Source organism: Elephas maximus, chromosome 18 (assembly GCF_024166365.1).
Source record: "Elephas maximus indicus isolate mEleMax1 chromosome 18, mEleMax1 primary haplotype, whole genome shotgun sequence".
Lineage (NCBI taxonomy): Eukaryota > Metazoa > Chordata > Mammalia > Proboscidea > Elephantidae > Elephas > Elephas maximus.
In genome coordinates this window covers 83,754,169-83,782,155 of record NC_064836.1, presented here as the reverse complement: position 1 = coordinate 83,782,155, position 27,987 = coordinate 83,754,169, and the positions used below count along the sequence as shown (strand labels likewise).

The 27,987-nt window shown below is 40.2% G+C and overlaps 1 pseudogene; it reads left to right on the top strand.

Moving 5' to 3' along the window:
- The first annotated feature begins 7,610 nt into the window (after window positions 1-7,610).
- The window catches only part of LOC126061394 (60S ribosomal protein L34-like), a 118,181-nt pseudogene continuing 97,804 nt past the window's right edge, over window positions 7,611-27,987 (top strand).

The following is a 27,987-nucleotide window of genomic DNA, read 5'->3' as shown; positions in this document are numbered from 1 at the left end:
CGTTCCTTTTCTTTATCTCTTGCAAGATAAAAAGTGGTGCAGGCCACACCCCAGGGAAACTCCCTTTACATTGGCTCCATGATGTAATGTGAGCAAGGGTGTTAGATCCCAGCCTGATCGTTTTCAACATAACCCAGTCTTGCCTCAGTAACCATAGGCAGAGGTTAGGATTTACAACACATGGGAAAATTACAATGACAAAATGGAGGACAACCACACAATACTGGGAATCATGGCCTAACCAAGCTGACATATATTTCTGGGGGACAAAATTCAGTCCATGACAGCTACATATGTAAAGGCTTAGGTAAAAATTACTGAAAGCGTTCTGTGAGAACCAATTGGATTATAAAACTTATAATAAAGAATATTTTAGAATTTTTTATAAATTTTGTGCTATAATCCTCTATATTGTAAAATATAAAATTATATAGCTATGAGTCGGAATTGACTCGACGGCACTGGGTTTGTGTGTGTATATATATATATATATATATGTATGCATACACACACTCACCCCCACACACCCACATTGCTTTCTCCGGAGAGCTGGTTGTTAAACATTTACCAGCACACTACAGTGAAAGAAGAGATTATGAGGAAACTTTATGTGGACAATAATAATAATATGCTCCCAGTCTGAATTGTGAATACTTGAATAAAATACTTCATAGCTAAATCATTATTAAGCTGAGGAATTTTACAAACTGGTTATTAATCACAGTCATTATTTAAGATTAAATTATATAAAGTTAAAGTTAAGTAAATTATGCTGAAAAAAGGTAATAAATACTCAAATATCATCATTTTATGATTATTTTACTGACTTCTTGAGGTTATTTACATCTATTGCATTTATACGGTGGAAATATGATGTAATGGTGTGCCTTTCCAACTCTGAATTTAGGGACATCAACTTTTTTGATATTGGGAAAAAATAAGTCACGAGAGAAAGAAAGAAAACATTTGTGGCTTCTAATCGGCATTTGAGAAACACTGAGCCAGTGACCCCTAAGGCCACACTGGTGGCTCAAGTGTGAGTGGATTGTAAATTAGGCTCAGTACAAGTTTTCTCTAGTATTCATTGTCGTTCTCAGGAAACAGCTTTATTTTAAAGGATTTGAGTTTTGAAACTTCTGCAGTTTGAGTCCTTTAGCTTTTAGGCTTAGGATGGGATTTAGAAGGATAAGAGGTTCTCCTTTTCATCCGTTGGAGGGATGTGGAGGGATCTGATATGTGCGTTTCAGGGAAAAAAATAATTTTCGTCAAAGTGAAAACATGGTGTTAGCAATGGAAGGCTTCTTTCAGGTAAGGTGATAGATGTGAGACTGAGGTAACAGCAGTCCTTATTAACTAACTATGGGTAACAGTAATATCTAATATCTCGTCCATATCTGACATCAAACAAGGATATTGACTCACCTGTAACACAAGCATGCATATTAATTTGGAAGACTAATTATTCCTGACATGATTTAAACTGTGAGAAGCACTTTTAATTAATAGTATCTGGGAGGTAGGGAAGCAATAGTCCAAATTTTTTTTGGACTGATTTAATTCACTGCACTGATGATCTATTGCTGGGTTATGAACCATTCTAAAATTCAGTGGCTTAAAACAGTGATTTATTATGTATCACACCTCTGGGGTTAGGCTGGGCAATTCTTATGCTGCTCTCGTCTGGTCTGACTCATGCTTTTCATTCATGTGAGTGGCCATTTGGGTTAGAGTTGGAGAGCCTAATGGGCTCCTCTACTTGTCCAAGAACTTGTTGGGATGAACGGAAGACTGGGACCTTTGTCTCCATGGAACTCATTATTCCAGTCTAGCCTGAAATTTTTTTCATGGTGGCTGTATTGGGTCCCAGAATGACAAAGCCTTTTGAGGCATAGGCCTGGAATTGGCACCATGTCACTTCTGCCTTGTTTTATTGGTCAAAACAAGTCATAAGTCCAATACAGATACAAGGGGAGAGGAAGTAGACTCCTCCTTTTGATGTGAAGAGCTGTAAGGTCAAATTGCAAAGGACCATTGGAAAGATTATTGTGACCCTTTTTGGAAATAGCCTCAGCCATGTCTTCTGGAAAATATCTAAAGGATGTTTTATGGTCTTCCTTAATTTATAAGTTCCTATTTTTTAGTAATATTGTAATGGTCAAATCAGCCATCCTGCAAATGTTGCCTGAGAACAAATTACAAAATACAATTTTTAGTCACTAAAATATGTAACATATTAAAGATGAATTGATGCAGCTAATAGACAAGATTAAGACTCAGTGGTCACCCTGATAAAGTATAGATAAAATAAAAAACCAAACCCAGTGCCATCGAGTCGATTCTGACTCATAGTGACCCTATAGGACAGAGTAGAACTGCCCCATAGAGTTTCCAAGGATCACCTGGTGGATTTGAACTGCTGACCCTTTGGTTAGCAGCCGTAGCACTTAACCACTACGCCACCAAAGTTTCTAAAGTATAGGTAGAAGGTCTGTTTACATTCATTTCACATCTCTGGCCCTGCTGATCATGTAAGGCAGGCCGTCAGTGGTTCTGGAGCTGAGGGCTCGGTAGTCTGGTATGTCCTTCCTGCCTGAGCCAGTTAGATGTTTCTATATTTGGAATTTGCCTACCATTACTTCCTTTTCTAAAAGCCAAATTCCCTGACCTTTTAAACAAGAGGAAAGTAAAATACAGTGCTATCATATCGCCCGAACATATTTTGAATATCTTTGTTCAAGGAAAAAAAAGCAAAATAAAAAATTGGAGGTTGGCAGGGTTTTGAGGGGTGCGATTTTGGTGAGAGCTGGCATGAAAGTCATCCTTTTACTTATTTTTTTTCAGAGCCAAATCCCTCTTCCTGATAACCTGTACATCTGAGTCTTCAATCTGATGCCTGTAAGTACATAGGAGAATCAAGACTCCTGGGGGAAAATCCTGACAGCTGTTGCAGGGGAGAGAGAAGAAAAAGGGCTTCTTTCTGGGAGGGCGGTGGTAAGAGGATGGGGAAAAATCAGAACTGGATTGCGCTGCAGTGTCTTCTTACCCCTAAACTGAGTGTGAAGGACCTTTTAAGCACAGTTTCTTCTTTTTTTATTATTGTTGTAAAAATATAGATAACATTTGTCAATTCAACATTTTTCACATATTCAATTCAGTGTGATCCATTATACCAATCATGTTGTGCTACCATCATCAATATCCTTTGCCAAATTTTCCATCCCCATAGACAAAAACTCAATGCTTCCTAAGTAATAATCGCCCCCTACACTCACACCCCGTTCTGCCTCCCTTCCGCCCCTGGTAACCACTATTAAATTCTGATCTCTGTATATTTGCCTATTCTAAGTACTTCATATTAGTGAGGTCATTCAATATTTGTTCTTTTGTGATTTCCTTTTTCACACAGCATAATATTTTCAAGGCTCGTCTGTGCTCTGGCATGTGTCTGGACTTCATTTCTCTTTATTCTGAGTTCACATGGACTTTACTGCAGAAGTCCAGAACACAGGTTTGGGGTCAGTTAGATCTACCTTAGATGCCTGGCTCTGCCAGCTGTGGGGTGTTGGGCAAGTTATTTAAGCTCTTTTTGTCTGAAGATAATAAAGAATAATATCCACCTCAGGGGCTGTCATGAGAATGAGGTGGACATGGCCAAGTCTTAGCACAGCGACCGCCCCCCCTGAGCTCTGAATAGCCAGAAGCTACAGTTACGTTAACTATAACTAGATATTAAAATAAACAACAAAAACATACTTTAGAATTTACAAAGCCAAACGTAGCCCAAAATGAAACTTAAAATAGGCTTATGAAATACTATATATCATTATATTTATGCCTTTTTTTCAAAATTGTCTCTAAGTGTAAATCTACAACTCTCCAATTTGTATTGCTTTAGGAGGATTAGCTTAAAAGAGGACGGCATAGAATTATCATACCCACTTCAAATTCTGAACGTCTCAATTACTTTGAAATGCTGTTTTTGCATTGTAAAGGCGTCTGCTATAAAAGGGTGTATATAATCTCATAGGATGGGGTGAAGAGTAGGTATAACTTTTCACTTAATTTTAGATCCCGTTTATTTCTTAGCCAGATCTCTTATTTGGAGAGCTCTTTCAGCTCTTCCCTAATTGTCTAGCATAGGATCCTCTAGCTGGTTCTTTTTCTTAGTGACACAGAGCATACAAAGTTTTATTTCTATAACTCTCTGTTATGGATTGCATTGTGTCCACCCCCCAAATGTGTGTCAGCTTGGCTAGGCCATGATTCCCAGTATCGTGTGGTTTCCACCATTGTGTGATCTGATGTGATTATGCCCTATTGTAAATCCTAACCTCTATGCGATGGCACTGGGTTGTGGGATGATGTTAATGAGGCAGGACTCAATCTATAGGATTAGGTTGTATCTTGAGTCCATCTCTTTTGAGACATAAGACAGGAGCCAGCAGAGAGGAGAGGGACTTCACACCATTAAGAAAGAAGTGCTGGAGTGGAGCACATCCTTTGAACTCAGGGTTCCTGAGCTGAGAAGCTGCTAGACCAGGGAAGCGTTGATGACAAGGACCTTCCCCCAGAACCGACAAAGAGAGAAAGCCTTCCCCAGGAGCTGACTCCCTGAATTCGGACTTCTAGCCTCCTAAACTGTGAGAGAATAGATTTCTCTTTGTTAAAGCCATCCACTTGTGGTATTTCTGTTACAGTAGCACTAGATGACTAAGACACCCTCCCACCTCACCTCACTCAGCTTGGTGGCATGGCCATCTTTCTAAGAGGTATTAAATTCCAAATTCCCTTATATTGTATCCCAACACCCTCATAAAGTACATTTAAGACAAGAAAATTTCTCCATTCCTCCAATATCTCTTTTATTCTTATTTGTATTTCCCTGGTCGTTTTACCCCATATCAAATGCCATTGCCATGACAGAGAATGAAATCATCGCCTCTTAGAAGGCTTCTCTTTCCGAGGTGGTTTGTAAAAAATAGTGGGAGTAGGGCTGGGCCTAAAGGGGGATTCTGAGTCAGTGTGGTTTTTCACTCTAAAATTTGGAACAGTTCCCTGCCCTCACCCCCAAGCTCCAGACATCTATTTGCAGGAGTTGAAATGCGTGCAGGGAAGGAATACGCTGGGAGGAAATTTGGGGTTAATGCTCCTTGGGGAGGAATAGCGGGGAGAGATGACTGCATGTTGCTTGGCCAAGGACCTTCAGCTGCTTCTTATTTGGAAATGTCTAAAGCAGAAGCTGAGAAGGAGGGTTGTTATCATGAAGGAATTTGCAGTATTTGGGCAAGTATCAGCTTTGGGGCTTAAGTTCAAATTGCAGTGTCTAATTGGAGACATTGGTCTTCTCCCCAAATTTGTGTGGCTCTGACACAGAAAGTACTACAAGGAAGACATGAGAATAACAGGAAAGGAATGGTGGTAGCCTTATGCTGGGCAGCCCAGGAACCACCAAATGTTTGAGGCAATTATGTGGGTGAGTGCTGCTAGCTGTGGAAATCTGCATATCAACGCTAGTGTGAACTCATTTGTGCCACAAGCTGGTAAGGCCTAGGGCGATGCAGGGTGACAAGAATACCCAATGGTCACCAAGGGCAACTAATCAAGTGAGTTTAGGCCGGTGACTTCATTTCCCAATATTTTGGTGTTATTTTCCTTTTCCCTGAACCCATCTTCAAATTGAAACCAAAGAGTATCGAATCACTTCGGTGATCCATGATTTGTAATACCAATGAACAGTTGTTTTTAATAGGATCATTTTATAGATATTCACAGTCTGTTAGATTTCTTATTTGAACAACTGGTTTATGTTTTAACTGCATTCTAGCCTTGTTTCTTGTCTATTCATGTAGACGTTAACCAGTAAAACCAGTTGCTGTCAAGTCAATTCTGATTCGAGACGACCCCATGTGTGTCAGAGTAGAACTGTGCTCTGTGTGGCATTCAGTGGCTGATTTTTCAAAAGGAGATTGCCTGGCCTTTCTTCCAAGGCTCCTCTGGGTAGACTCAAACCTCTAACCTTTTGGTTAGCAGCCAGGGTTAACCATTTGCTTTAACCAGAGACTCACTCCATTACATCTTCTGTAATCAGTTCCCTTCTCAAAAGAGAGCTCAGAAAAGTTTGATTTCATTTCTGTTGGTGTGATTTATTGGAATAAGTTAAATTTCAAGTGCTTTCATTTTTGGTGAAATCACAAAACACTGACTCCACGGGATGACTTTCCTCATTCTTCAGTGATTTCCTCAGCTTGCTCACGGCATCGCCGCTGGCAGATCTGACCGTCAGACTATATCCGTACCAACTCATCTTCCAATTTCGCCTCCTCCTCATTAAATACGCTGTGTTGAACAGTACCAGTGCTAGACTCCTGGGGTGTCTCGTTATTAACTTCACTCTCAGTCACAGCTGTTCACTATGACTGCTTTTGTGGCTTTTCACAGCAACTCTTGCCAGTGATCTGCGCTTTACCCCTCTAGTGATTTCTTTCTCTTAATAGTCTGTTACAAGGAAACTTATCAAAAAAGTTTGAAAAAGTGTATCTTATTTATTTTTGCTTCATCCGTAGTAATTAACTCTATTTCTTTTAGATAGAATATTATTTTTCAGATGTGTCTGATGACTCTGTCTTGTTGTCATGTTTATAAGTTAATTTATCTGCATTTTCACCTGAATATTTATAAGCTAATTTGGTTGAGACCTCTTACTGTTGGTCAGTTTTAATATACAGTTAAACAATCTTATTTTTCAAATTAATCAGTCAAAATTAAGTGATCTTTTTAAAAATAGGTTGGGATTTCAATAAATTAGATTCGGATTTGTTTTTTGGGGGGAGGGAATAGCTTTTTCTTCGACTTGTAAAGTAAGCTTTGGACTGTAGGCCAGCCGGCTTGCCCTTAATTAAGTTCTCAACTGACTTATGAAGAATTTAAATTAGTTTTATTAGGATGCAATTTCTTAAATTTCCTTTGGGAGTACCCATATTTTCATGATATGCACCATATTAATGGTAGTTTTCAGACATACTGATTGTGAGTTTGAATTACAAAATATGTTGTATGATCTACCTGACATAGTAACTAATCATAAATCATAAAGACTAGGCTACGTGAACTTATTCCCATGCACCTGCCAGCCTTCGTTGCATCAGAATCAGCAAAGCTACATTCATTAAGGGATGCCAGAGATGGAGCAATAGCTGAAAATAAGTTCTCGTTTATTCTTCGCAACAATCTTTTGAGGTATGTACAATTTAAGAAATAATAAAATTGAGGCTGGAAGAGGTTAAAGTATATAAGTGAGAGTAAAGGGTGAGCTCAGGATATACCCAGTGCCGTCGAGCTCAGGATATAGTGGAGGAAAATCCAAAAACGGTTTTCTCCCCACACAGATGGCACTCATACAGGGAGAAAGCACAGGAGTTTGTCCTATCAGTGCTGACCACCTGCAACAGGCCTCACCTGCAGAGGAGTGAGGCAATCATGGACACGTTGGTGGGGCTTGGGATGGCACACTGAAGGGTCCACTGTGGACCAGATGGGACAGAATCAGAACTGGCTCAGGTCCCCTGTACCTAATATACCTGCTGTCCCAATGCCATTTCAGCTAAGAGACAATGTCGATCCCAAATTGCAGTAAGAAAGAAGAGCCTAAACGGACTCTGAGAGGCCTGTCACTATCAGCAAGCCTCCGCGTGGGTAAGTGCAATGACCAGGCGTGTCCAGGTTTCTTGGGGTACCTCCCATTAAAACAAAGGGGGGATGGGTTGGTGCAAAAGAGATTAAGTTTTTTTGGACCAAAGGTTGAAGGAGTCTTGGTGGCACAAACGGTTAAGCACTCAGCTGCTAACTGAAAGGTTGGCAGTGAGAACACACCCAGTAGCTTTGTGGAGTACCTGCTTTTGTAATGATTTCAGCCTAGAAAACCCTGTGGGGCGGTTCTACTCTGTCTCTTGTGATTACTATGAGTCGGATTGATCCTGTGGCACCCAACAACAGACCAAAAGGCTAAGCCACTAGTCAACTATAGGGACCGCTGTGACTGATGAGGAGAAGGCAATCCCCAGAACCTGTCTCTCCACGTCATTATGCAGGGCGGGGGCGGGGTGGGGGTGGGGGGGAACGCAATGTGTCAGACCCTGCCTCAGGCTTCTGCTTCTGCCTGCGCCAGTTCCTCACTGCTGGTCCTGACGCTGGTTTTTCTCAAGGCAGCAGCTTCATAATTCTTTAGAATTATGTTCTATGTTCTATTCCTGAGCCTAGGACCTGGTGCCACAATTGATACCTGATCCACTGGGCTGCCAGATTTGTCCCAATATGACTTCCAACATGCCCTTGCACATCACTTCCCTGCAATCCTTTTGTCTTCGTACATATGTATGTCTCCCTTGTTCTCTTTTTTTCCTTGGTAACTCTGTCTAAAAGAAGCTGGCTTTGGCCCTTTTTCCTCAGTTCTTAAATTACTTCGTTAGGCATCCTGGCTGAAGTTCTGACCAGCCCCCTTGAATGGTAGCTTAGACCGCTACTTCTCTTTTCATAACACCATTTGGAACTGGGTAGATTTGATGTCTGTCTGACCTGGCTTTCAGTTGATACTTGACCAAGGGCATCTGCCTGAGCTGGGGTCTCAGGAGCTGGACCTGGAGGAGGAAGTACATGGGAGTCATCCTAGGTAGGGACCCGGGGAAATAAGATCTAAAATCTGGAGGGGTTAAGACTGAATTGGAAACAAGATTGGGTTCAAGATACCAAATCAGGGAGATCAGAATTAAAATATCAGCCACCAGAAACAGGACAGGTGGTAGCTCAGATTTGGTAGACAGATCCTGGCTAAATCTACTGAAACCTGGGGTGCTGGAGGCTTCAGACCTTGTGGAAGGCAGCTGCTGGGGTGAGCAGCGAAGTGAGGTGCACTGTTAAGGGCTCTCCTTAGGATCAGACAGATAAAATCTGAGCTTCACATCTCTCTAGCTGTGTGACTTTTGGTAAATAAGTAATTCCTCCATTCCTCTGAGTTTCTGTTTCTTCGCCTATAAACTGACAATAATGATACTTGCTCACAAGCAGTTTTGAGGATTATAGGCTAAGAATATAAAGTTACAATAAAGTCATCATAGAAGTGCTCATCCAATGGTCACCTTGAGTACAGCTCTATCACTAACTAGCTGTATGGTCTTGGGGAACTCATTTCACATTTTTGGCCTTTAGTGTCCTGTTCCATAATGAGGAGGTCAAATGAGATCTTTTTTCAAGAACAGCAGTTTGAATCTACCAGGTGCTCCTTCGAAAACCTCTGGGCACTTCTGCTCTGTCCTATGGGGTCACTATAGGTCTGAATCAACTCAGTGACAATGGGTTTTTTTTTTTTAACCCAACTCAAATCGTGCCCTGGTGGTACAGTGGTTAAAGTGCTCATCTGCTAACCAAAAGGTTGGCATTTCAAACCCACCAGCCTCTCTGTAGGAGAAAGACATGGCAGTCTGCTTCTGTTGCCATTGAGTCAATTCTGACTCATAGTCAAACTGCTGTATAGAGTTTCCAAGGAGCCGCTGGTAGGTTCAAACTGCTGACCTTTTGGTTAGCAGCCAAACTCACCACCAGGGCTCCCCTTAACAGCTACAGCCTTGGAAACCCTATGGGGCAGTTCTACTCTGTCCTGGAAGTTCACTATGAGTTGGAATCAACTTAGTGGCAATATGTTTGGTTTTGGATCCAACTCAAACATCCTAAAATCTATTCTAAGCTCTTATTTGGCAAAGGAATCTGGTTTTCTATGACTATCTTGCAGCCAGTTTGTGACTCAGGCCCATTATTTAAAAAAAAAAAAAAAACTCTTTTAAAACATTAAAGCCCACATATATATTTAAATAACCTTTTGAAATTTGCTCCCCCTGCAGAGGGCTTTTCATTGTTCTTTTTTTAAATAAAAATCCCTCTGGTTGACTTTCAAATGTGTTTTCCTTAGAACCTCAGCCTGTTGTTAACCGTTTTCAATCTAATATTAACCTCTGTCCTCCCGAAGCTGAATGCTCTATTACCCCCTGAGAAGCCACCCACGATGGTAACTGAGTGAGCACTTAATACACTAAATAATAGTAATGTAAAATCTAAATGTGCTGGCTGCCCACTGGGGCTCTGTCAGTCACTTCCTTTTTCAATAATTTTTACTATAAAATTCCATGTTGAAAGGGGAGGGGAAAAAGTCCTGCCCAGCAAATATCTCCGGGCTACAGGCTGTGGTAAATAGGGTATCTAATATCCAGAAAATGAGTATGCAGCCTCTAGAAAAACATGCAATAAAGGGAAATGAATTCTCCGATTAGGAAGTTTAGTACCAAGGAAGAAAGCGAACTAATTTGCAAAAGAAAAAGAATAGGTGTAGTTGGTTTCCACCCTAATGATAAACTGCGTTTGGATATAGTTCTTCCTATTCTTTGTTTCCAAAGCTAAGTCAAGGGTTTCCTATTCCTTTATGTTCCATAACCTAGCCATTCAGATAAGCAGCCCTTTGCTCTATCAACTAATTACTTTCTGATTTGCTTTGATCTATTATTCATGCAGTAAATTCCAGCTTCACTGCACCCAAAATGTAAAACCCAAAGGTAATCACTGTTGTGAAAGGAGGTAACATAAAGCTGTCAGTTTGAAAGAGGCATGTCCTTTTTAATGAGAAGTCTGGTATGTGATACCACATTTTCTGTGCCGTTCAGGCAGCCGACCTTATTGCACACAGCAGTCTAGCCTCTGTGGCTCTTTTTGTCAGAAAGCAATCATTTCAGAATCAAGCTTCTTTGGGCTTGCAAGCTATACGTGATGCCATTTTTGCCCGAGTTTCGTGTGTGTTATGATATGCTTCTGTTAATTAATTAAAGCAGTTTTTGAGTGTGACTGATGAAATCCGTACTTCATAGTCAAATCTCTATGTACATTATCAACTTTGCTACAAAGTTATTTCCTTTTTGGCTCAACCACATTGAAAGTGTTCCAGCACAGCTTATTATCTTTTTTCCTAGATCATCTGAGCAAATTGGGCCTATAAATCTAGAATTCCCTTAAACCAAAAAAAAAAAACCAAACCCACTGCCGTCGAGTCGATTCCAGCTCATAGCAACTTCTTACAATCTATTAAATCCACATCAATCCACATGTTCAAAGCCAAAAAAGGCAAGGATGTTCAAGGCTTCCATGATTATTTTTACATTAATCTTTATAAAAAAACATTTCGCTTTTTACTTGATGTTAGGAAAATTCACATTTCCAAAATCACATGCAAAAAAGTCTGAATTCTCCAGATGATTCTAGAAACTGAGTATCATTTTAACTAGTGGCTTTTCTTACAAATTCATTCTTTATTTTATCATCTCCTCTCTTGTCTATTTCTGTCTCATCAGAGCGCTGTACATGAACACGAGGACCATGTCCTCACATTCTAGATGAGATTGCTTCTGGGCCTGGAAAGGATACCACAAGGCATTGCTCCTGAGGCATTCAGATCTTTTATGGCCATTTCTCCTTCAGACATGGCCTTGATAGCTTTTAAGATTCTAGGCACTCTAACAGAGCAGTCAGCGTTATTACATTAAATGATGCTTTAGCAGACATCACTCATTTAGCCTTAGAAATAGTTGATCATCTGCTCTGAACTCTTTTTCTTTGTGGCTTTTAAGTAATTTACTCTCTCCCTTTCCCCTTTGCCCCTGCCTTCTCCCATGTACCAACTTTTATTGTAAACTATCTTATTTCCTACTTTTTTTTCTATCTTATTTCCTAAAGTGATCTGTGTTATTCTAGGGAATCAAGAATTTGTTTTAGAATAAAAGTGGTATTTTTCCCCTGCATTATTTTATCTGGCAAGGACTTTAGAGAAGGTAACTTTTGGCCTACTTTTGAGAGGTAGGGGTTTGATAATAATTAACTTTCTTGATAATCAGAAGGCAATGAGGAATTTGAAAGCCAGGGTGCCTGTTGTACAAATTGGCAGCAACTTTGTCACTTGTTCTCTCTGAAAGGGAAAGAATGATTAAAATTTACTCAGATCTTTTCTGTTGTGAAAGGGTTCCGGGTTTGTAAGCTAGGTAGGAGGCACTGGGTGCAGCACAAATGAAATGGTGGGGTAGCTTGTGAATTGACGGTAGCTGGTCAGTTTTCACAGTCTTTGGCTCCCAGGCTGTCTCTAAGAGCAGAATTATATGACTTTGAAAATAAGGAGGTTGCTGATATTTAAGACTAATATTGTAATTGTAAAAACTGATGAGTGTGCCAATTTTTATATTATGGTTAACTTCTTTTGGAGAATCTTGCCCTAATTCAATCGCTTTCAAAGTTTGCTGCAAAGTGCTTTAAGATTTGCCTGGTTGGCCTTCTCACTAGCAGGAATTATCCCTTTACTCCCACAATCTTTTGCAATTCTGTTTATTCTCTGAATAAATTTTCTCATTGTTGTTGTCAGGTGCCATCGAGTCCATTCTGACTTACGTGACCGTATGTACAACAGAACAAAACACTGCCCTGTCCTGTGCCATCCTCACAATCATTGATATGTTTGAGCCCATTGTTGCAGCCACTGTGTCAGTCCATCTCATTGAGGGTCTTCCTCTTTTTTGCTGACTCTCTGCTTTACCAAGTATGACATCCTTCTCCAGGGACTGCTTCCTTCTAATAACGTGTCCGAAGTATGTAAGACAAAGTCTCCCCATCCTTGCTTCCAAGGAGCATTCTGGCTGTACTTCTTCCAAGACAGATGTGTTTGTTCTTCTGCCAGTCCATGGTATATTCAATATTCTTTGCCAACACCATAATTCAAATGCAACAATTGTTCCTCATCTTCCTTATTCATTGTTCAGCTTTCACATGCATATGAAGCGATTGAAAATACCATGGCTTGGGTCAGGCACACCTTAGTCCTCAAAGTGACATCTTTGCTTTTTAACACTTTTAAGAGGTCTTTTAAGGCAGATTTGCCCAATGCAATGTGTCTTTTGATTTCTTGATTGCTGCTTCTGTGGGTGTTGATTGTGGATTCAATTAAAATGAAATCCTTGACAACTTCAATATTTTCTTTTTTTTATGATGTTTCTTATAAGTCCAGTTGTGAGAATTTTTGTTTTCTTTATTTTGAGGTGTAATCCTTAATGAAGGCTGTGGTCTTTGATCTTCATCAGTAAGTGCTTCAGGTCCTTTTCAATTTAAGCCAGCAAAATTGTGCCATCTGCATATTGCCAGTTGTTAAACAGTCTTCCTCTAAGCCTGATGCCACATGCTTCTTCATATAGTCCAGCTTTCTGGATTATTAGCTCAGCATAAAGATTGAATAAGTGTGGTCAAAGGATACAACCCTGACATATACCTTTCCTGGTTTTAAAATTTTCTCATTAGTAGTAAAATGGAAATAAGTATAGTTTCCGCCTGTCAGGTGGTGATAGGGTTAAATGAGATCATGCAAGTGGATTAGATAATATATGTAAAATATTTTGTACAGATTTGGCACTTGATTGGTTTAATTTGGGAAAGAAATTCCTTCTTCATACTTTTGTAATTAGGAGTTGGGAGGCATATTGGGAACTGTGCTTTTAGTTCCCAATCTGTGCAGGCAGTCTGAGAACTGCCCTCACAGTCAAAATCCCTTTTTTACCAGCCTTCTAGGAAAAAAAGAGAGGAGTGCCACTAACTATGGTAGGGCTGTATGGTAAGAGAAAAGTTATAAAGTTATTCATCTATTTTCCCAGGTTTTATTTTCCATTGACTTAGAGAAAATAGGAGAATGGCAGAGCTTTCCCTAAACCATTTGCCACACTTTCATGTTCTAAATTGTTTGTGTCTTCTTGGATATTTTTATTTTCATTACATTAAAATTTGCTAATTACACAGACTGTATAACAGCTCATAGAGCTCAGTCTGTGGAAAAAATGCTTCTGGTCGTGGCACTTGTTTTTGCTCTGTTTGAGCACTATTTGGTGTTTTCAGTGAACTATTAAGGAAGGCTTCAGTGCATATTGTTGAAGATTAACAGATCACAAAAAAATAGTTTTTCCACCAATGAGCAAGGTGCTAATGCATGGTGGAGCCAGCATTGAAATCTACCTCTGACCGTCACAGAAACCTATAGTTTTGCCCACCTTGATTGTCTGCCTCTGAGAGGTGGCTAGCTCTATAGAATAGATTTGCAGAGTGGGGAAATAAAGGTAAAAATAGAAGAAAGATAGAAACGTTGGATGGAGGTAGAAAATGAGAAAGGGTTGAACATAAGGAAGTAGGAACATTTCTTGGTTGGCAACGCTAGATTAGTCACTCCCCCGGCATTGCAGACTAAGATGAACTAGGAAGAAAGACACGGTGATCCATCCTGGAAAATCAGTCCGTGAAAACCCTACGGACCTGCCACTTATCGTGGGGATGGTGTAGGAACAGACAGTGTTTAGTTCTGTCGTACATGGGGTTGCTATGAGTTGAGGGCCAACTCGATGATGACGACAACTTAGTCAAATGAACAGAAAGAAAAGAACTTACATTTATAGTGTTATCAACTATGTGCAGGATACTTTACATAACAAAAGATATGTATAGAGCATTCTGTTTGTGTATTACATAATTTAACTTATTTAATCCTGAAATATAAAGTCCATGAAGTAGAAGATACTGTTATTCTTTTTGTTTTACAGATGAGAAGCTGAAACAAAGAAACATTAAGTAACTTTTTCAGGTTACCCAGCTAAGAAGAGGCAGAACTGGGACTTAGAGCCAGTAAGTCTGGCTCTTAGCCACCATGCTATCCTGCTCCTTGGTTAATTCTTACAGCAGCCCATGATATCACTTTCTCATAGAGGAGGAGATTGAAGCTCAGAGAAGTAAAGTAACTTGTACTTGCTCTCTATGCTCTACTACATTCAGGTAAAGGAGGAAGGAAGTGTCATGTCACATGTATCAGTGGCCAATTATTTCTTGGTTTCAGGGAAACACAAACCGGGTTGGATAGGTTGTGCCCACCTATGAGAGCGGTTTTCTAGGGCCCTGCACGGTGTCCCAGGTAGAACAAGCCCCAGAAGATCCTCAGGGGGCCTGGGGGAGGGGGTAAGAGAAGTCAGTGAGGTTGTTGCAGGCCAAGGCTTCCCAGTTTGGGACTAAGCCCTGCCTAGATTCTGTCCTTCTACTGACCAAGAATGACCAGGAGAGGCTCTGAGTTTCCACACGAAGAAAGGTTTATTAGCGGCAGAAAGTAAAGGCTCGCGAGCGGGGACAGAGTAGGACCAGGCAACCTAGCCCCTGTTTTCCTGAACAGAGGTTTTGCTGGGACTTATATGGGTTTGGTGAGGATAACAGAGTAACGAATATTTAGTAGGTTTCTTTCAAGGGACGGGCACTTCTCAGAATGGCGGCGTAGACTAAATTAGGTTGCACAAGCCTCTGAAATCCAACACGGAACACGTAGCAAAGGCTCCTGGGACGGGGTGGCAGAACTTACTACGGGGTGTCACGCCTGCACAGTTCCCCCCTGTGGCGCCAGTTCGATTCCTGTCTCGGGTACCTGCATCAGGCGGAGGTCATCTATTAGTCACCTTGTGGATGTCTGCGCATACTCCAGGAACCAGATCAGGCTGGTCCTTCTGAAAAACATCTTACAAAGAAGTGCATTGTTTGTTCTTCTCACAAATTCCAGGATGTGGGTTTTGCATCATTAGCCAAGCACATAGTTCCTGTAAGTAACTTGCAAGTTGCAGGTGTTGCAGGGTCTCTTTGCCTAGGGGATCAGTCCTTTTTCCTTCCCTATCTCAAGGTCTCTGTCTGGGAAGCACATTTGAAAAATGTTTGCAGTTTGCCTAGCACACCTTTTGGCCAATTGGAAACTGGCTGTTGTTGTTGTTGTTGTTGTTGTTGTTAGGTGCAGTCAAGTTAGTTCCAACTCATAGTGACCCTGTGTACAACAGAATGAAACACTGCCTGGTCCTGCGCCATCCTCAAAATCGTTGTTATGCTTTATCGTTGCATAACAATTGTTGCAGCCACTCTGTCAATCCATCTCATTGAGGGCCTTCCTCTTTTTTACTGACCCTCTATGAAGTATGATGTCCTTCTCCTGATAACATGACCAAAGTATGTGAGACATAGTCTCACCATCCTCAATGTTATATGCCACGATTCAAAGGTGTTAGTTTTTCTTTGGTGTTCCTGATTCATTGTCAAGCTTTCAGACACATGAGACGAATGAAAACATCATGGATTGAGTCAAGGGCACCTTAGCCTTCCACGTGATATCTTTGCTTTTTTTTTTTTATTGTGCTTTAAGTGAAAGTTTACAAACCAAGTCAGTCTCTCATACAAAATCTTATATACACCTTGCTATATACTCCTAGTTGCTGTCCCTCTAATGAGACAGCACACTCCATCCCTCCACTCTCTATTTTCACATCCATTCGGCTAGCTTCTGACCCCCTCTGCCTTCTCATCTCTTCTCCAGATGGGAGCTGCCCACATAGTCTCATGTGTCTACTTGATCCAAGGAGCTCACTCTTCACCAGTATCATTTTCTATCCTATAGTCCAGTCCAATCCCTGTCTGAAGAGTTGGCTTTGGGAATAGTTCCTGTCTTGGGCTAACAGAAGGCCTAGGGAACATGACCTCTAAGGTCCTTCTAGTCTCAGCCGGACCATTAAGTCTGGTCTTTTTACAAGAATTTGGAGTCTGCATCCCACTCTTCTCCTGCTCCCTCAGGGGTTCTCTGTTGTGTTCCCTGTTAGGGCAGTCATCGGCTGTAGCCAGCACCATCTAGTTCATCTGGTCTCAGGCTGATGTCGTCTTGGTTTATGTGGCCCTTTCTGTCTCTTGGGCTCACAATTACCTTGTGTCTTTGGTGTTCTTCATTCGCCTTTGCTCCAGGTGAGTTGAGACCGACGGATACATCTTAGATGGCCGCTTGCTAGCGTTTAAGACCCCAGATGCCATTCTCCAAAGTGGGATGCAGAATGTTTTCTTAATAGATTTTACTATGCCAATTGACTTATATGTCCCCTGAAACCATGGTCCCCAAAACCCCCTTTCTATTTTTTCACATTGTAGGGATAATTCTTTGATTTTAGCCCTTTCTTATTTTTGTATGTGTGCATTTGTTGATATAAATTGACCTCTGAGCACTGCTTTTGGTGTGTCTCAAAGGATCTATTAGGAAGTGTTTTTATTCTCATGGGATTCTATGAATTTCTTTATTCCATCCTCGAGTAGGCTGTGCAGTGGATATTCCTCCCTGAGGAAACTGCGGCCAAGCGCTACCACCAGCCCACTGCAGCCGCTCCTGGAAATGGTGCCTGAGGTGCCTGACGATTCAGGTCCGGCAACTCCTCTCTGCTTCCGAACCATCTCTTCCTCTCCCTGCCGCTTGGTCCATTTTCTAACTTTACCTTTGATGTTCAGGGCTTCTAGCTTGTCATAAATGTAATCTTTTCACTTGTTTTTCGGGTCTTTGTTGTAAGAGGGTTCACCAGAATCATCTGACTACTCCGCCATCTTGGCCCCCGATATCTTTGCTTTTTAACACTTTAAAGAGGTCTTTTGCAGCAGATTTGCCCAATGCGATGTGTCTTTTGATTTCTGGACTGCTCCTTCCATGGGTGTTCATTATAGATCCAAGTAAAATGAAAACTTGATAATTTCAAGTTTTTCTTGGTTTATCATGGTGTTGCTTATTGGTCCAGTTGTGAGGATTTTTGTTTTATGTTGAGGTGTAATCCATACAGAAGGCTGTGAAGAAACTGGCTAACAATTAAAAAGATGGACTGAACCTATTCACTATGGCCATAATCCCTTCTGGGTGTGTTATGGATTGAATTGTGTCCCCCAAAATATGTATTGTAAATCCTAACCCCTGCACCTGTGGGTTTTTCTTTGTTGTGTTCATGAGGCCACATCAGTGTAGGGTATGTTTTAACCAATCACTTTTGAGACATAAACGGAGCAGGTTAGGTGCAGAAGCAAGCAAGGTGAGGGGTGATAGATGCTATGCCACATGAAGATTGCCAAGGAACCAAGAAATGGAAGTTGAAAGACACAATGACCTTCTCCCAGAGCTGACAGAGACAGAAAGCCTTCCCCTAGGGCCTGGTGCCCTGAATTTGGACTTCTAGCCTCCTACCTGAGAAAATAAGTTTGCTAAAGCCATCTATAAGTGGTGTCTCTGTTACAGCAGCACTAGACAACTAAGACAGGGTGCATCTCTAACATGCTGGCAGTGGAGACAGCAAAGATCGTGGTCAGCAGCCTCCTTCATCCTAAGGGTCATCAGCTGAAGCAGGGGAGACTGAAGTAGGAAAGAGAAGGAAGTAGAAGAGAAGAAGATAGGAAAAAGAAAAGCCCAGTGCTGGAGTTTGCATGTCCCTGCCATGGGGGAGAGTTGGCCTGTTATGGACCCAGGTTCTCCTTTCCTCTGTTCCTCAGTAGGAAACAGATCCCTTTTTCTCAGGGCTCTGAGTCCTGCACCAGCAAAAAATTCATTTGAAAAATTAAATTATTCCTGTGGAGCAAGCACCCCCCAAAAGGCCCTGGAGGTGAGAGCAACCAGGATTTAAATTAATTGCTTAATGGGAGAAAATTTTTTCTGACAACAATGCTGATAATTTTGCTAAAACTAGGGTATGTTTGTTACTCTTTGAAATGAATTGAATTGCTGGTTTCAAGAATTAATGCTTAAGGAAAAATCTCTAAAGTTAAGTATTAATTCCTTAAAGCAATTGGTAATTAGGGAAGAATTGTGCACTTACAGTCAGTATTATTTTCAGCACTTAATTATATACTGTCTTGCTTTGTTTCCTATTTGTTGCATGTATGTTAGTCTTGTCTCCCCCCAACTTGATCATCTACTTGGTGAGAGAAAGTTCTGAAATTTGTTCTTTTGTGAGTGTCTCCTATAGTGCCTAGCACAGTGCTGAACACATACAAATACTCAAAAGTTGATTGACACTGATTGGGATAGATCCGTGAGCTTGGAACAAGTTGGCTGTTAGGAGAAAAATTATGTAGATATTCCAGCACACCAAGAGCAGGGCAAGTTTCTCATAAGAGCCAAAAAAGTGAATACATTATATAGCCCAAGATTGCATGTGTTAAATGGAGTAGAGAATTTGAAAGGAGGCATCCTAGTTGAGTGAAAAAAAATTGCAGATGACGAGGTCAGGGGCCTGCTGTGGAGCTGTGTGATTTGGGTTCTGTCGACTTACCTACATTTTACAAAGACTGAAAACAGTCATTAGGCCTGGAAGGGGATTGAGAGCAGAGGGCTTTGCTGCTCCATTGCTGCCTCATCATTTTCTGGGATCTCTAAAAGCTTTGGCTGTGATTTGTTTTTTAAAAAGCAACTGAAAAAACAAGGCTCTGCTGCTATCCATTTGTGAGTGAGAAGAGTATTTACCATTATGTTTACTAAGCTGAAATTCATTCCTCCATGTCTGAGACATAAAAAAAGCACCTCTGCTCTTAGGAATATGCACTCATATTTTCATGTTTTTCTAAGTCCTCGGTTTAAGGACATATAATACATGCATCTTAACTATGGCTCTCTTTGAAAGGACATTGAAGAATTGTCCATGTCCTGGACATGTTCACTTTAAGTTTGTATGAAAAGTGGTAGTGGTGACTGGAGGCTGGGAAAATATAAACAAATATACTTCCCAGTAATTATAAGGTGGCTAAGAGATGCCTGCACATTGCACTGCTTCACATTCTTTCCCGGTAGTGCTTGCACTAGGTTAGAGGCCCTCTATGAACTTGCCATTATCTGGTTTTCAAACCTCTGTCTCACTGCTCTTCATAAAAACCCATTGCTGTCGAGTCGATTCTGACTCATAGTGTCCCTACGGGACAAAGTAGAAGTGCTCTGTAGGGTTTCCTGTAATCTTTACGGAAGCAGATGGCACATCTTTGTCCGGTGGTGTGGCTGATGGGTTCGAATCTCTGACCTTTGGGTTAGCAGCTGAGCACTTTTACTGCTGTGCCACCAGGGCTCCTTCTGCTCTTCATATATTACATGATTTATTCCAGTAACTTAAAATTGCTTATGGCTCCCTGTTCACTCCACAGTTTTCAATTTCTGTGGCTTTGCTCAGCCTGGATTGCCCTTTATAATTTTCTGGCTAGCTCTTACTTATCCTTGAAGACGCCTCGTGGGAAAACCCTGCAGGAGGCTCTTCTCCCCAACCCCCAGGTGGGCCACGTGCCCTTCCGACGTATCTGTGGCACTCTGGGTACTCTAACATGCTTCAGTGTTAACTCTTCCCATATTCTCTTAAAAATCTGATTATTTGTCTATATTTTTCATCAAGCTATACCTAAATCCATGTTTTAAAATCTGCAGTGCCTAGAACACAGAACATAGAAAGTGTTCTATAACTTTTGGTGGTTATTACCATTATTGTTGTTGACAGCCTGAGAATGGAGTCCTGTGCACTCAAGGTAAAAAAGATTTTAGCTTAGAATTTTCCTAGATTGGGGAGGGTATAAAATTGTTCTTATTTACTGTGCGTGTGTATTATTTTGTCTTTTCCCTGACAAGATTCTGGAGGAAAATGGTATTATTTGATTTTTTGGTTTGGAGTGTATTAGGATTCTGAAAAATATTATTGTGGCTTAAAATATAGAATTTTACATAAGACATAAAATTTAGTAGCTAAGGGTGTGTGGTGCTATTTAAGTATAAGAAGTTTAATAAATGACTGAAGGATTCTTTTCACAAATTCAAGATATAACATAGCTATTAATTTTTCAGAAGGGAAAAATGTATTAATGTACCATAGTGGAAAGAAACTGCATTGGTTTCAGGTGCCTTAAATGTGCCTTCAATTAGCTGTGTGACTTTTGACAAGTTGCTTAACTTCTCTAATCCTAAATCTAATCTCGATTAGAATAAGAGAGATGATCAGAGTGTCTTTCTAAATTCCCTCCTGGTATTACGATTCTGTATTGAGACATTTTAAATTATCTAATACAAATGAAGGAGTCCCTGGGTGCTGAAAATGGTTAACATGCTGGACTGCTAACTGAAGGGTTGGAGGTTTGAGTCCACCAGAGGTAGCTCAGAAGGAAGGCCTGGTTATCTGTTTCAGGAAGGTCAGGCATTAAAAACTCCAAGGAGCGTGGATCTACTGTTACGCATATGGGGTCACTATGGAGTGGGGACCATTTGATGGCAACTGGTGGCAGCGGTCTCATAATGAAAATGAAATATTTGAGTGGAAGGGAGGAAGTGCAGAGGCAAGATTAGGGTGTAGTAGGACTAGTCAAGGAAAGTTTGCAGAAAGAGGTGAGTTTCCAGTTCAGCCTTGAAGGAAGAAGTGATGGGAAGATTTGTCAACTGGGATATTAAGATAAGCTAAACTGCTCTGTGATTACTCTGTCCTTCTATGTGCCTTCCGTCTGTGGAAACTAGAGGAAGCAGCAGAAGACGCTTAAGGTCAAGCTCAGATGATCAGATACTAGTCCCGGGGCCAAGAATACAAGGGAGGCTTTGCCAGCAGAAATGGGTTCCCAGGGTTGGGGGTGCTAGTGACTCTTTGGGGCTCTGTTTCCTCTGTGGAACCTTTTGACAAAATACCTAATGCTCTTTATATAAAGAATTATTTTCCCAGGTTTATTCTTCTTTTCCCGATGGCTATCTGACCCGTCCTTTTTTATCTGCTATCTTCTTCTGACTCCCACTGCCTTGTCGTCAGGGTGACCATGATAAATGAAGCAGAGAGGATTTAAAATTAAGTGTCACTTTAAAATGTGTAATGAGCCAAAAGATGTGTTTATCTTTTCTGTTTGTATTTTCTTTTTTTTACCATAAGCTACTCATTCAAACAGATGAGGTATTTTGGTTTTGATTAACTTGCCTAGTAGCAATAAAATACAAAATATTATTTTATGTTATAAGGAGAAATAGAACACATTTTTTTTTTTTTAATTGACTTGAACCACAGAGGAAACAAAAAAATTATAGGATCTTGGACTTGCATTTTTTGAAAAAAAGAAAAATTCAATATTTTCCTTCATGCATCCCCTTCTAGTCCCCTTTCAAAATCAGAACAAGAGAACATAAAGTGTTAAGCAAAAATTGTAGCCGATGTTACAAAGTTTTTCATGTGCTGTGATTATTTTAATGGAGAGAGAAACAAAGGAGATAGGAGAAAGCTGCGTTAAAACGGAGATTAGAGAAAGGTGTGAATATGTAGACAGAGACCAGTGGGAAGGCCACTCTGGCATAATGGCAAGAATGTATGCTTTGCCTCCAGACTGATGTGAGTTTTTATTCCAATTTTGCTACTTTTTGCAGTTTGACAATTTATCCAATCTATCAGTTTTCCTATTTATTAATGGGGAATTTTCTTAGTTAAATTTCTCTAGAGAAACAGAACCAGTTTCTCTCTCAATTTACTTCAAGAAATTGGCTCCTGTGATTGTAGGGATGGGGGTGGGGGTGGCAAGTCCAACATCCATAGATCAGGTGTTAGTCTGGAGGGAGGCTCCTGCAGGCTTGTATCCCAAAATCCAGGCAACGAGAGGAGTGAAGAGAGTAAGAGTGTTCTGGCAAAATGCCTGTTTGTAGTTTGGAGAGAGACCACACCCTAGGGAAACTCCCTTTTTGCTTTTAAGGTTTTGTACTGATTGACTGAGGCACATCCAGACTATGTAAAGCACAGGTAATCCCTGATTTATGACGGGGGCCCTTCCAAGGACTCCTTGGTTAAGTCTGCTCTGATGTAAGTTGAATAACTTTTTTTTTAGTTTTCATTATTATTGCCCTTTATTATCAGTATCTTTATAAATCTGATCTTTATTTGTCTTTGGTGGTTGTAAACATTACATATAAACTTACAGATATATTTTAATACATACATACATATATAAAAAAATGCACAAATCATAAAAATTTACTCCAATGATAAGAAGAGTTGAATGATGTTGGCATTTTGTCAGTTGTGGTAATAACCCCACTTGTGGCAGGTTCGGGATCAGCTGGATTATCCCTGGGAATGGGGACAGTGTTTCTGGTCAGAAAATTAGTGGGAATTATCTGTGTGGTCCTTTTCTTTTTTCATATATTTTGAGGTAACATCTCACTGCGTTTCAGTCCACTTTTTCAAGCAACTGAAGCCCCTGATTTAGATTAGAAAACTAAATCTATATGGTGGTGTTTTGAACAGTAAATCATAAAACTGAACATCTGAGAATGATAACATTAGCAAATTATACGCTGCAGCATTGTATGTAGTACATATTACTAAAATGATAAGATGTACCAAAAAAAAAAAGGAATGGTCTTATAACAGGCAGTTTGTCATAACTTGAACGTGTTGTGAGTCCCGGACTACCTGTAATCTGTTTTACTTGAGCCCAACTCATGTAATCACGTATGATTACCTCACAGTAGCAACTGGACTAGTGTTTTACCAAACACCTGGGCACTATAGCCTAGTCAAGTGAGCACATAAAATTGACCATCATAGGGAATAGTAATTTTCTACTGGGTTACTAGTGGAGTTAAGTGAAATATCCATTCTACAACTATGTTTGGGTTCATGTAATGTGTACTGGTTTCTACTATAACCATTTGTTTCTGGTCTTCCTCTCACTCCTTACCTATGGTCATGACCTTTTTCCAACTGTCATCATCTTCATTCTCTTCTCTTGATACACTAAATAAAGAGGCAGAGGTAGGGAAGAAAATGTTAAAGAGGGTAAAATGCATGAAAAGACCTGGACTGAGGTGTAGAGACCCGCACATAAGTGAAGAAGAGGCAACAGTCACAGGAGATATGCTTCAATAATTAATAACCACATCTTTTGACTCAAAGATTGAGAGGCCATTTTGAATTTTCCCAAATATTAGCAATATAACAAAAATTTTCCCTTCAACTGTTTGTATGCATGGTACAATATTTAGCCAAGTCCTGATGATTTTCTGTGCTTGCTCTAGAGAGACAAGGACAATACAGAAGTGGAGACTGAATATCATTTGATCTTTCAGCTGGTCCTTTATCTGACCTACTGTTTCACATACATTCTCAAAAATAGTTGTTGGTATCTGGACAGGATTACTAACACAACTATAATGGGCATTGACCAGTAAAAGATCCAGAAATCACAGTACATTCCATTTATCTCTGTCTTTCAATTTCTAGTGATATTTTCACAGTCTTAGAAGGTACTTTTATGGTAGAATGAATATCTGCATGGAAATAAAAATAACAGAAATTAAATTGAAGAACAATTGGTTGATCTGATCATGTTAAAATTTGAAGTCAAACCTGGCTTATTAATATTTATACCTTGAAAATATGTCCTTGAAGTTTGTCTAACAGAATCCAATGTGATATTTAATAGTTGAATTTTTTGTTTTTTAGTTGTTTAACTATTTTGGCTTGAATCTTTTGTTATTTGAAAGTAAACAAGTCCTTGAAAACTTGATTTATCTAATTCACTTTACCTAATTTTTCCCTTTAGGATAATAACACTTCATTTACATGTTTGCTTATTTTTACATAGGCTTAAGTATGTGATTATAGTAAAATTGTTGAAATGAATGTTGTTTTATTTGTGTTAACTTAGTCCAATTTTAAGTAAAAGCCCGTGTACCATGATAGCTACACATGTACCTAATGAGTTCTATAAGCGATAAGATTGTGAATTTGAAAGTTTGTGACTATGCCATGGCTACACAAGCTCTAGAAATGTAGCTTAAAAAAGGTATTTCAAGGGTCATCTACAAATAATTATGTCATTGTTGTCATTGGCCAGCTCATCCTGACCTTATGTATAACAGAACAAAACATTGCCTAGTTTTGTGCCATCTTCATGATTTTTGGTATGTTTGAGTCCGTTTTTGTGACTATTAATAATAACTAAGGAGCCCTGGTGATACAATGGTTAAGCACTTGGCCGCTAATTGAAAGGTTGGCAGTTTGAACCCAACAGTGGCTCCGTGGGAAAAACTATCTGGTGATCTGCTCCTGTAAAATTTCAGCCTAGGAAAGTTTATGGGGTAGTTCTACTCTGTCATATAGGGTCAGTATGAGTCAGAATTGACTTGATGGCACACGACATCAACAAAAACAATTAGTAATTTTAGTGACATCTGTTGAGTACTTACTGTTTAGCAAAGTCCTAAATATATACATGTATGATCTCGTTTCATACACCAACGAATCTTCAAGCTAGCTATTTTTATCCTTGGTTGAAAGGTGAGGAAACTGAACTTCAGTGAGTTTACTATAATTGTAAAAGTCACATGTTTACTAAGTGGCAAAGCTGGGCTTGATATCTATACTTTATCGAGATTCAAGACTTCTATTTATTAGGGCCAATAAACAACATCGTGATAAATGGAGAGGAGATTGAGGTTGTCAAGGATTTCATTTTACTTGGACTCACAGTCAACACTCATGAAGCAGCAGTCAAGAAATCAAAAGATGCATCGCGTTCAGTAAATTGGCTGCAAAAGACCCCTTTAAAGTGTTGAAAAGCAAAGATGTCATCTTGAGGACTGAAGTGAGCCTGACCCAAGCCATGGTGTTTTCAATCACCTCATAGGCATATGAAAGCTGGACAATGATTAAGGAAGGCCGAAGAAGAATTGACCCCTTTGGATTGTGGTGTTGGAGAAGAATATTGAATATACCATGGACTGCCAAAGGAATGAAAAAATCTGTCTGGGAAGAAGTACAACCAAATGCTTCTTAGAAGCGAGGATGGCAAGATGTCTTACATACTTTGGACATTTTATCAAGAGGGATCAGTCCCTAGAGAAGGACATCACGCTTGGTAAAGTAGAAGGTCAGCAAAAAAAGAGGAAGACCTGCAACGAGATGGATTGACACAGTGGCTGCAACAGTGTGTTCAAGCACAGCAACAAGCAGGAGGACGGCGCAGGACCTGGCAGTGTTTCGTTCTGTTGTACATAGAGTCAATATGAGTCGGAACCGACTTGACGGCACCTAACAACAATAACATTTATTAGGTCAGTTAATGCTATAAGTATTTCAACCAGGTTAAGAAATATTATAACTTCTTTGGTATATTCAGTTATTACATTAAAAATATTTATTTAGAAAAATTATGTTAATTCTACAAGACTTTCTACCTCTTGAGAATAAATTGTTGTCACTTGCTACTTCAGAGTCTCCTGAGATAGCATACTGTCCTATTTTTTAAATTTTGTTGAATACCTAAAACATTAGTTGCAAGAGAATCAACAAGATGTCTGGAATGTCTCCATCACTTTATAGGGCCTGCTCTGAGGATATCGAGGGGAAAAGGTTGGCCAGGCATCAAAGTCTATCAACTATTTAAAGAGCTGCCTACAGAACTACTTTCCTGGACCTGATTTTAACTTGATCGCATTACTTTTCTTTCCATTTCTTCACCCTAACCATCTTACCAACCAGGTAGATCTTGGACTACAAATTGTATAAATGACATAAGCAAGCACACTATAGTTTTTTTTTTTTTTTGGCATGAATCAGATATTTACACATAGCAGTGTTTAGTCTAAGGAGACATAGTAGCACAGTGGTTAAGTACTTGGCCGCTAACCAAAAAGTTGGAAGTTCGAACCCACCAGCCACTCTGTGGAAGAAAGATGTGGCAGTCTGCTTCTGTAAAAATTACAGCCTTGGAAATCCTATAGGGCAGTCTACTCAGTTCTGTATTGTCGCTATGAGTCAGAATTAACTGGATGACAAGGGATTTGAATTTTTAGTCTACTGTATAGGTTAGGTACCTTTTGTTCATAGCCTCAGTCTTGATATTTGGCTTATGGATTAGCTCATTGTATCAGCAAAAGTACTTCCTGCCCCCGTTAAGCATTTTATTTTATCTTTCCTTAGACCTCCCATCATCACTTTGCCATATCTATCTTGTTGCCTACCCTAAAAAAGAAGAGAGGTGTTCTGGGCTGGATGCCAGCCTTCCTTCCTCAGTCCTTGGCATTGGCCCTCCGTGTAGAAGCAGCCTCCTGATCCCCTGATCAGTTGTTCTCACAGTTTCCATTCAAGAAACTATTTCCAAGACTAGTTTCTCTCATCTTGGAGCACCCAGACCCTGACAAGATATCCTGATTTGTTCCCATTGTCTTTTCTCTCCACACAACCACTCACACTTCCTTGACTCCTTGACTGACTTTTCTCATTTCTGTTTTAAGTTTCTCTAAAGCAGGTCATACCAAAAAAACCCCAAAATCAAACCTGTTGCTGTGGAGCTGATTCTGATTCGTAGTGACCCTGTAGGACGGAGTAAAGCTGCCTCACAGGGTTTCCAAGCGTGTACTCTTTATGGAAGCAGACTGCCACTTCTTTCTCCTGTGGAGCAGCTGGTGTGTTTGAACCTTTTGGTTAGCAGCCAAGCGCTTAACCACTGCGCCACCACTTTGGGTAGGTTATTAGTCTATTTTATGGATGAAGACACTGAAACCTAGAGAAGTTAAACATTATGAAATGTATATTGCTAACATTTTAGAAAACTCTTTCCAGAAAGACGACCTCTGTGTATTAGTTTCCAGGTTGTTTATTTCTTCACACCAAGCTGAGTCATCAGCCCAAAAAGCCTGCCAGTGCCAAACTCAAATTTTCACAATCCAATTCTTTAAAAATAGTCCCAATAAGCATATTTTTCATCATTTGGAGACATCTATTTACATAAAAAAACCTGTGCTCTACGTGTGTTAGCCATGGATAAGATAAACCCTGTAGCTGTAAAGACCCCAAGCCACTGCTGCTCTTTGGAGCGCTCTCACCCAGATTCCACACCATACTGCTAAGGGACATTGCCTACAGGTGGAAGCTCCCACTCTGTTTCTGCCCTCCCCCAGGAATCTGCCCTCCCTCTTTCTATTCTGGTGAGTCCCCTGCACCCCTGTACCCCTTGCACCTGTTGAGTCTCATGCTGTGAGGGACTGCCCCCACAGGCAACACCTGTTAATACACCTGTTAGTATATCAACCCCAATAAATAACTTGTTTTTCAACACTGCCATTTCATGGTC